The sequence below is a fragment of the Phyllostomus hastatus genome, unplaced genomic scaffold (genome assembly GCF_019186645.2).
Source record: "Phyllostomus hastatus isolate PE091 unplaced genomic scaffold, TTU_PhHast_1.1 phas_scaffold_182, whole genome shotgun sequence".
Taxonomy (NCBI): Eukaryota; Metazoa; Chordata; class Mammalia; order Chiroptera; family Phyllostomidae; genus Phyllostomus; species Phyllostomus hastatus.
Window position 1 is genome coordinate 8,638,232 of NW_025334013.1, and position 10,440 is coordinate 8,648,671.

At 52.4% G+C, this 10,440-nt stretch overlaps 1 long non-coding RNA gene across 1 annotated transcript; it reads right to left on the reverse strand.

Moving 5' to 3' along the window:
- Positions 1-771: 771 nt before the first annotated feature.
- On the reverse strand, positions 772-4,495 carry LOC123832353. Its single transcript, XR_006788026.1, has 2 exons — positions 4,323-4,495; positions 772-1,051 (listed from the first exon to the last, which is right to left on the reverse strand). It is a non-coding gene; the product is annotated as an uncharacterized LOC123832353 (long non-coding RNA).
- Positions 4,496-10,440: the final 5,945 nt, after the last annotated feature.

The window sequence follows — 10,440 nt, forward strand, 5'->3', positions numbered from 1 at the left end:
AATGTCAGCCTGCCAGGAAGTCCTGTCATCGCTGCCTTCGACACGTCACCAGGACGGGTCTCCCTCCGCTGTCCCTGTGGAGCCAAGCCCCATCGTCTGCCACTGGATTATGGTCACAGTCCTTTCAACGGTGTCCCTGCTGCTGCTGTCTTTGTCCTCCTCTCTTCCCCACATGGCAGCCAGCGGGGTCTTCAGAAGCGCTGAGTCGGGTGTCACTACCCTGAAGGAGACTCCACAGTCTCCACACCTCACTCTGAGTCAGGGCCCAAGTCCTTGTCGCGGTCTGTGTGGCCCTGTGGACCCTCTGCCCTCCCGCTTCTCTGACCACATCGCCTGCCCTTTGCTCAACCTGCTCTGGCCCAACGGTCCTCCTCCAGGTTCCCAACCCCGCCCCCCCCCCCAGGCAGAGTCCTGCCTCGGGGCCTTTGCAGTTGCTCTTGCTTCTGCCCAGAACATTCTCCCGCCCCGCAGCGCCCACCCCACGTGACAGCACTCCCTCGCCCCCTTCAGGGCTTCTGAATGCTACCTTCCCCGGTCATCCTGGTGGACATCCAGCTCGCTCTGTCCCCAAGCCTCCAGCCAGCATTTCCCATCCTCCGTCCTGCTTTGTGTGGTCCTAGAGTTCTTCCCTTTAACCCACGAACTTCACCCAACTTCTTTATGCATTTACCGGCCTTCTCCCCTGAGAGGACGCAAGCTATGTGAGGGCAGGAACGCTGGTCGGTGCTGTCCCCTGCTGGATGCCCGGAGACCGAGACAGTACCTGGCACGTAGCAGGTGGTCAGGGGGGTTTATTGACTCTTGAACAGAGTAAATCTAGGAACTGACATGCAATAAGCATGGTAAGATGACTGCGAGAAGTCTCTGAACCTTGGGGACGACAGCTTCCGGCTCGCCCGACAGCGCTGGCGAAGATCAGTGACCGTGACCCCTCCTCCCCCGGTTCACGGGCGAGGCTGCTAGTCCCCAGGAGTCTTCGTGTTCCTGGCCCTGCCCCTTCCCAGCTGCGAGGATTCGGGCCAGTCGCTTCTCTGGGCGCCAGTGTCGCCATCTGTAGAACGGGAAGAATGCACGTGATCTTGACCATCTCTGAGGTCTACCGATATTCAGGACTTCAATAGGCACCCCCAGGAGGGGGAGGGGGATAATTTACTTTCGAGGGCAGAAAATCAAAGATCAGATGACATCTTTGAAAGGGGAAATGCTGGTGGTGATGCTCTTGCTCTCCTCTCCGCTCCCCACCCCCCGCCCCCAGGCCTGCCACGTTCTAGTTCCCTTTTCCCTGATCTTGGAGCGTTTTCACATAAAAAGTCCGAAAGGCCCACAGACCCGAGAGGGCGTACGCCTGGCAGACACCAGAGCCTCAGCGCACGCAAATCCAGGTGCAAAAACGTTCACAGCAGCTTCGTTCACCATGGTCCCAGGCTGGAGAGAACAGCCTGAAGCCCATCCACAGGAGAACGAAAACATAGGTCAGGGTGTATCGGCACGATGGAACAGCACCCAGCAGCAGAGAAGAGCGAGGTGCAGCTTTGCAAAAACCCTGCAAGGGCCACAGCGTCGCGTGGAAGAAGTCGGACACAAGAGCATGCGCACGTCGTCCCCTTTCGCCGTGCGATTAGGCTCCCAGACCCCAAGGGGAAGCCCCCAACCACGGACACACCAAACCCGACGTGTGCCACGTTTTCCCTGCACACACATACGTACCTAAGATAAAGTCAGCTTTTAAATGAGGCACAGCACGAGGCTGACAACAATAACTAATGATGAAATAGAAGAATGGTAACAACCTGCCGTAACGCAAGTTGCGTGGATGTGGTCTCTCTCGCCCCTCTCAAAATGCCGTGTGGAACGTGTAGCGTGGGGTGAGACAGAGTGGGACACGCCACTCAGAGTGATGTGCAACTTAACGTGTATGCACTGTTTATTTCTGGAATTTTCCATTCAGTATTTTCAGAGTATGGGTTTCCTCAAGTGACGGAAACTGTGGAAGGCAAAATTGAGAGTGGGGGAACCTATGGAACTGTCTGACTCTGTTTATTTGAAGTTCAAAAACAGGCAAAGCCAACTTACCGGGATGAAGGTTAGAACTGGGGGTTCCCTGGAGGCGGGGCTTGACAGGGGGCAGGGCCTGAGGCAGCCGCCTTGGGTCCTGGGAATGCCCTAGATTTTGATCTGGGAGGTGGCTACAGAGCTGCACACGTAAGTGAGAACTCACGGAGCTGTCTACTAAAGAGCTTTGTTCCTCACTGACTATAAGTAACACCTCCGCGAAAAAGAAAACATGTGCCCTGGCTGGCGTAGCTCAGTGGACTGAGCACAGGCTGCGAACCAAAGTGTCACAGGTTCGATTCCCAGTCAGGGCACATGCCTGGGTTGCAGGCCATGGCCCCCAGCAACTGCACATTGATGTTTCTCTCTCTCTCTTTCTTTCTCCCTCCCTTCCCTCACTAAAGATAAACAAATAAAATATTTCAAAAAAAAAGGAAACATGAAAAGCAGTAAAAGGCCTGGGGCCAGAGGAGGGAGCGGGACACAACCCGCCACCAGGGGGTTTCCACGGGGTCGCGTGGCAGTTCCCACCCCTCCCCCCGCCCCCCAGCAGCACACGAGCTCGCTAACTCGGAAGTCAGCACCTCTGGCCACTGCTTCCTCCTTCGGAGCAGCGGAGCAGCGGGGCCCCGGGAGCCCAGAGGACTCAGCACAGCTGCCTCTGCCCCCAGGCTGCTTGGCTCCCTCCCCACCCTCGCACCCCTCCCCACCTCCCCTCCCCACCGCCCTCCCGCCTCCCAAAAGCCAAGGCCTCAGAGTGGGCCCCATGTCTCCATCCTTTGCCTGCCCGCCCCCCCCCCCCACCAGTGCTGCATAATCCCGAATGAGACGGGGAGGGAATGGCAGCTCCTGCGGGCCGTTGTGGCTCCCGAGTGAGTCCGCAGAGCGCTCACCCTTGGTTCTCTCCCAGGCGCCCGCCCGCTGCGACCCTGGAGAGTCAAATTCATCCGCCAAGACTGTGTCGTCCTCGGCTCTCAAATCACAACCCTGCTGAGACCAGGGACGGGACTCCAGAGGAGCATCGCCCCACCCACCACCCCACCCCCTCTGGGACCCACACTGCTCCATTCACGTTGGGAGTTTTTCTCCACAAAGGAGAGGAGCCTCCCTTTCACAGAGCAGCTTTTCACGAGCCAGGCGTGGCCTGCTGGGTGTCACAGGCACCCACCTGGTCAGGATCGCCACGAACCCCACTGTACAGATGAGGAAGCGGAGGCCCCACAAGGGTAAATGGCTCACCCAAGGAACTGGACTCGGTCATCGCAAAGCCAGGGTTTGAACCCAGGCAGCTCGGCTACGGAGCCACGTGCCCCCACGCGCCAGGCCAGACCACCTCCCACACGCACAGCTCTGATACAGAGCTGCTCTGTGAGGGGTGCCCCGTGTTAGCTAAAAGGCAATGTAAGGCGGAAGAAACGGTTTCATTTCCAACAGGAAAACATCACAGTCCCAATGAACACAAAATGTGAAACGTTAAATCACGCTGAATTTTAAGAAACACCACTTCACCCTTTCTGGCCAGGGGGCCTCAGTGGCACGACCCAGACCAGGCCCAGATGCCACCCCTGAGAAAATCCAAGGGTATGGGGTGGGTCTGTCTGTTCCCGGGGCTGCGCTGACTCTTTGCGGCCAGTCTCTGGGTCAGCAGAGGGCTGGAGGGACCCATGGCAGTCAAGGGTGAGGACGGAATGCCTGGTGCCCAGCTGCTGAGAGAGAACGGCCCTCCTGGAGCCCCCGCGACGAGAAGCTCACGGATTGCTAGCAACGCCCTTGGACATGAGACAGCCAAGGGACGGTGGGGCAGACAGGGAGCCGAGCAGAAACCCCAGGGCTGCCCTCTCAGCTCTGCGTTGTAATTGGATTTTCGGAGAAATGGCTTTGCCCAGCTTGCAAGATGAGCTGATGATTTGCAAATTGACGACAGCCAGCTTCTACTTTCTCCTTAATTGGATCAGCCAACTCTCTGACTCAACCTCTGGCTTCTGCCTTCCATTTTTATCCCTGCTCTTCTGCAGGAAGTCCCTAGGCGCTGGCTGTCGTGACTCCGCACTCTTGAGGTTAAAGCAGGGGCGGAGGGTCAAAATGTTAGTGTCATGCATCAGCAACCTGTCAGTCACGGCCACCCTGCCAATCAGCTGGGTAGTAGGCGGGCATTGTGAACAGTTCAACCAGTGGCCTTTCACTTTCATCCAGGTAAGAATTCCAACTGGCCCCTGCCAGGGACCTGGGAGCCCAGGAAGCAGAAAAGGTGGCATGAAATAAAACCTTACCTCTGTGGGAACAGAAAGGCTGACGGGACAGGAACTGTGTGTGGTCCCAGCTCTGCCTCTCAGTCGCTGTTGACCTGGGACAAACACTTCCTCTCTCTCAGCCTCATTTCCAATTTGCATGTGAAGAGCCTAGCACAGCACGTGTCCCGTAGAGAGATGCAGACAGCCGCTACCACGTGTCTGCAGAGAGGGATGGCACAGCGAAAAAGAGAAGCAAAAGCAAACAGCCCCGGCTTTTGGCTTTTGAAAGCCGAAGGAAACTGAAAGTCCCCGTGTGTGTGGCCAGAGAGTAGACTGGGGGTGGGGGTGGGGACAACACAGGTGCGGGGCTACCAAGGCCCCCTCCCTCTTCAGACGCTATAATAGAGTTCCCAGATCAGGAGGGGGAAGGGGAGTATGAAAGGAAACAAGGGAAGCTGAGGACAACGGCCCTGGGCTGTGTCCCATGGTGTCCTCTCCCTGTGCGGGATCATTCCGATCCCAGAAGGAACAGCCATTCGATTCATCCAGGCAGGTGGGTTTCTGCACCCCAGCAAGGGACAGGCAGAACACGGTCCCCTGGGACCCAGAAGTGACACAGAAGTAGGAAAGAGTCAGGGCCAGGCAGATTTTGCAAATGAGTGAATCCAGGCCGGATGGACAATAGGGAATGGTGGGGACTGTGGCAAACCCACAATGGAGGCATGCCTGGTCTAAAGTGACAGCCACCACCCAGGCCGGTTCAGCAGATCACTGACCCACTGGGACGTGTGCCCAGAACAATCTGCTCCAGCTAGCTAGTTATGTAAAAAAAAAAAAAAAAGTCCCATTTCAAATATTGCCAACTAATTTCTTAAAATCCTGAATGAACCAAGTAAAACATATCTGTAGACAGCTTGTGGATCAGAGAATGCCAGATAGGGATTTGTTCTGCCAGGGTTCCCTTGGGCTCAGCGTGTTGCGGGAGTCAGGGGGGAGGGACAGCTCAGCGTGGACTTGCAGGGGCCAGCAGCCAGCAGCCAGGCTGGGGACTGGGATGGGTGGCACCTGTACCAGATGTGCCCCTAGGGGGACTTTGGCAGGACGTAAGGCTTCAGAATGTAGATGCAACCCCAGCAAAAGGGAGGAGAACATTTCTGCCACCTGGCAGAACAGGGGCTCGGAAGATAAATTAGGCTGAGTCATGGAAAAAGTTATGCTTCCTGCTCGCTTAGGCATGCAGCCCGGCTCGCTCACCTGCTCTGGAGATCTGGGCAGTTTAACCGTTTCTGTGCCGCACAGGTTTTGTGAGGTCCTTCCCTCCACATCTTTGTATTTATTTTATTGATGTGTTCTTTGGGTTGACATCTTTATTTTGAAATAATTATAGATTCACAGAAAATTGCAACAACAACAACAAAAAAACCCTTACAAGGGGATCTTGCGTGTCCCCCACCCAGCCTTCTCCAGCAGGAACACCTCGCATAACTGAACTACAACACCCCAGCCAGGGAGCTGCCATTGAAACAAGGCACAGAGCTCGCTCAGGTTTCCTGTTGCACATGTGTTCACTCGTGTGTGTGTGCGTGTGTGTAACCAACACCTCAGTCGAGATCCAGAACTGTTCCATCCCCCGAAGCACCCTGATGCTTCTCCGGCGTAGCAGCCCCCCACCCCTCCCCACCACCCCCATCCCCACCCCTGGCAATGCTTTTCCATCTCTCTAATTCCAAGAATATTATATAAATGGAAGCCTACAACATGTAACTTTTTGAGATCAGCTTTTTTCACGCAGCATTACCCCCTTGCGATCCACCCAGGTCAGTACATACAGCCATAATTTGGTCCTTTTTATCGCCGTGTAGAACTCCACGGTAGGGCTCTACCACAGTTTAAACATTCACCTACTGAAGGACATTCAGGTTGTTTTCAGTATTTGGCCATGAGGAATCCTTATGTATTTACGAAGTTCATTCCAAAAATGTCCACCGGTGGGCGCTGTGTCCGGAGTGTGGGCAGAAGCGACGCGTTCCGTGACCGCTCAGCCGTGGAAGTCCGATGGATTTCGGGATGGGCACGTGACTCAGCTCTGGCCAGCGACTTTCAAGGAAGCTTACTGGGAGCTTCTGGAAAGGTTTCATCACTGAGGGAAAGGGACCTGTGGGAAGAGAGAGAGAGCACGGAGCCCGAGGGAGCGATGAATAAGGAGGCTGAGCACATCGAATCAGAAGGTCCCACCTGATCGCCAAGGGCTTGTCCTTGTCGAGAGGTCTGGTCTGGGTGCTGCGGGCAGTGAGGAGCCGCCATCGCTCAGGTCCGCCCCACGCTGCTGACCGCGCACTGTGGAGAAGGGACTCAAGGGAGAGAGCTTGGGAGCGGGACAGCCGTGGGGAAGTAGCTGGGTGAATGGCACTGATCCTGAGACCAGAGGGTGGACTTGCAGGATGGGGCACAAAGGAGCATGGGGTGATAAGGAGGGAGAACTGCCGGCCGGCTGGGCTCAGGGTCTCAGGAACCGTGTCCTAAAGCCCTGAGGCCCTTACTAACTCCACCCTAGCCCGTGTGATTCATCAGCCCAGCCCCAGTAACATTGGTAACTCAGGTAGAGATATACTTCTTTTTTTAAAATATATTTTATTGATCATGCTCTTACAGTTGTCCCATTTCTGCCCCTTGATTCCCCTCCACCCTGTACACCTCCTCCCACCTGCATTCCCCCACCCCCACCCTCGCTTAGGTCACGTCCAGGGTCGTATGTAGAAGTTCTTTGGCTTCTACATTTCCTACACTATTCTTAACCTCCCCCTGTCTATTTCCTACCTACCATTTATGCTACTTATTCCCTGTACTTTTTTCCCCATTCCCCTTTCCCACTGATAACCCTCCATGTGATCTCCATTTCTGTGATTCTGTTCCTGTTCTAGTTGTTTGCTTAGTTCATTTTTGTTTTTGTTTTATTTAGGTTCGGTTGTTGATAGTTGTGAGTTTGTTATCATTTTACTATTCATATATTTGATCTTCTTTATCTTAAATAAGTCCCTTACACATTTCGTATAATAATGGCTTGATGATGATGAACTTTTTTAACTTGACCTTATCTGGGAAACACTCTATCTGCCCTTCCATTCTAAGTGATAGCTTTGCTGAATACAGTAATCTTGGATGTAGGTCCTTGCCTTTCATGACTTTAAATACTTCTTTCCAGCCCCTTCTTGCCTGCAAGATTTCTTTTGAGAAATCAGCTGATAGTCTTATGGGAACTCCTTTGTAGGTGACGGTCTCCTTCTCTCTTGCTGCTTTTAAGACTCTTTCCTTATCTTTCATCTTGAGTAATGTAATTATGATGTGCCTTGGAGTGTGCTTCCTTGAGTCTAACTTCTTTGGGACTCTCTGAGCTTCTGGACTTGCATGTCTATTTCTTTCACCAGATTGGAGAAGTTCTCCTTCATTATTTTTTCAAATAAGTTTTCCATTTCTTGCTCTTTCTCCTTCTGGTACCCCTATGATTTGGATGTTGGAATGTTTAAAGTTGTCCTGGAGGTTCCTAAGCCTCTCCTCATTCTTTTGAATTCTCCTTTCTTCATTCTGTTCTGGTTGAATGTTTATTTCTTCCTTCTGGTCCAAACCATTGATTTGAGTCCTGGTTTCCTTCCCATCTCTGTTGGCTCCCTATACATTTTCCTTTGTTTCACTTTTCATAGCCTTCACTTTTTCCTCTGTTGTGTGACCATACTCAACCAGTTCTGTGAGCATCCTGATTACCAGTATTTTAACTCTTCATCACTTAGTTGTATTTTTTCTGGAGCTTTGATCTGTTCTTTTATTTGGATCATTTTTTTTTTTTGTCTTCGCACACCTGTTATTTAGTAAGGGGCGGGGCCTTAGGTATTTGCCAGGGTGGGGCACCCCATGTTACTTCACTGTGATGCTGTACGTGAGGGAGGGGTCAGAGAGGGAACAGGGTCGCTTGCTCAGCTCTCTGCTGGTTTTCAGTCACTTCTGCCACTGCCCACAAGCAAACTGGGCCCTTCTGGTGCTGATTCCCGGGTGGGTGGGCTTGTGTACATTCTAGGACCCTGTGGGTCTCTCCAACGAACTCTCCTGTGAGGCTGGGTGTTCCTCAGGTGTTTTCAGTCAGAGGTTTTGAGGCTTTATTTCCCACACTGGAACCCTGGGTTGTGGGGTCTGTCTCACTTCCCAGTTGTTCCTCCCAGTTTATCCTCACAAGAATGTGGGACTGCCCAGTCCACCAGCCGCCACCTTGCCATGAGTCCTCTCCACCCAGCTGCCTGTAGGTTTTCTCTTTAACTCCTTGGTTGTTGGACTTCCATACAGTTCGATTTTCTGTCAGTTCTGGTTGTTTTTTGTTTTTAAAATTTTTGTTGTCTTTCTTTTGGTTGTGCGAGGAGGCACAGCGTGTCTACCTATGCCTCCACCTTGGCCGGCAGTCTGAGATATATTTCCTGAATGAAAAATTTTCAGGAAAGGGATGCAAATTGCTTTGTTTAAACAAATGGTCCAGCTATCCAGTGTTACTATAGTACATGAGCCCGGTTTCCCTGACACACAGACCTGATTCAGCCCTCAGAGATGTGGGGCCGACGCATCACAGGTGATGATACCTGCACTGAGACATATTCCTTCCCGGTGACTAATGTGAGCTGTTCCAGATGAAGGCCAGGTTACCAGTACGTGGACGTGTGTGATTTACTGCTGACTTTGCCACGAGTCACACGGCAGACACGCTGCTCGGCGACTCAAGGGTTTAGAAATGAGCCCGGTGAAGAGTAAGAGGGAAGAGGAAGGGTCACCTGCTCAGCACAGACCAAAGGAAAGAGTGGCAGGTGGGGGAAGGCCACAGCACTGGGGCAGATAGAGGCGGGTGCCCTCCTGGTGGGCAATACGGGGGGACTCCTGGCCTCTTTTTTTTCTTAGTTTTTATTGATTTAACACATTCTTATCAGAAAAAAGAAACCTTCCCCAACACATACACACACATTCACATATGCACACACACCCCTCCTTCATTTTTAAGGGTAACCACAGTTTGACCTGACTCCTCCCACACACTTTCTAGGCATAACCAAATATACATATGTCTCTATCTTTTTTTTTTTTAAGCTGACTGTGTGGCTTCATCACATTTGGTCTAGTGCCTTTCTCAGGAAGTGATACATCTTGGCTATTCTTCCTGGTCAGATAGTGCCGCCTCCTTTTTCATGACCTCATAGTATTCCGGCGGGGGCCTGCCCTATCATTTATTTAGCACCTCTCCTATTGGTGGCGTTCAGGTTGGTTACAGTGTTTCACCGTAATCGGCAATGAAAAATCCTTGACATGTGTTCTTGAGCATATATATGAGTCCTGCATGGTGTTATATTCCCGCAAGTAGATTTTCCAGCTTCCCTTCATGACAGATGGGTGTCTAGTCACTGACTAGAGACAGTTCAACATTTTAAATTAGTCATCTGCCCACTGAGGCAGAGCGAATGCTCAGAAGAGCACTGTTTCCTCACAGAATCCAGACTTTCAGAACTGGACGGGCTAATGCTCTGAACGACTCACATTCAGGTCACACTGGGCCATTTACAAGGCACTTGGTCGCATTCTGGTTCCCCTGATCCTCATATTGATCCTTCAAGGTAGGTACCATTAGCACTGCTGTTGGACAGAGGAGGAAAGAAGCTCAGAGAGGAGGAGACATCTGCCCAAGGCCACACAGCTCGTCAGTGGCAGAGGACTCAGAAACCCAAACAGATGTGATAAAATCCTGCCTTCTTTCTAAACCCATAATTCATGGTGCCACTTATGGGAAGAGCCTTACGGTGGTCAGTTAGCTGAAAAGGCAGGTGAAGGAAACATCTTCCTACATGGCTGAGTTTGCAGACTGTATTAGTTTCCTGTTGCTGCTATAACAAATTGCCACAACCTTCATGGCTCAGAACAGCACAGATTGACTGTCTTACAGTTCTGGAGGTCAGAAGTCCAGAATCGATCTCACTAGGCTCCAACTAAGGTGTCAGCAGAGGTATGCTCCTTCTGGGGGGTCTAAGGGAGGATCTGTTCCTGACCTTTCCAGCTTCTAGAAGTGGCCCACGCTCCTTGGCTTGTGGCTCCCTCCAGCCTTCGCATGGCTCTGACCTCTGCTTCATCGCTCACA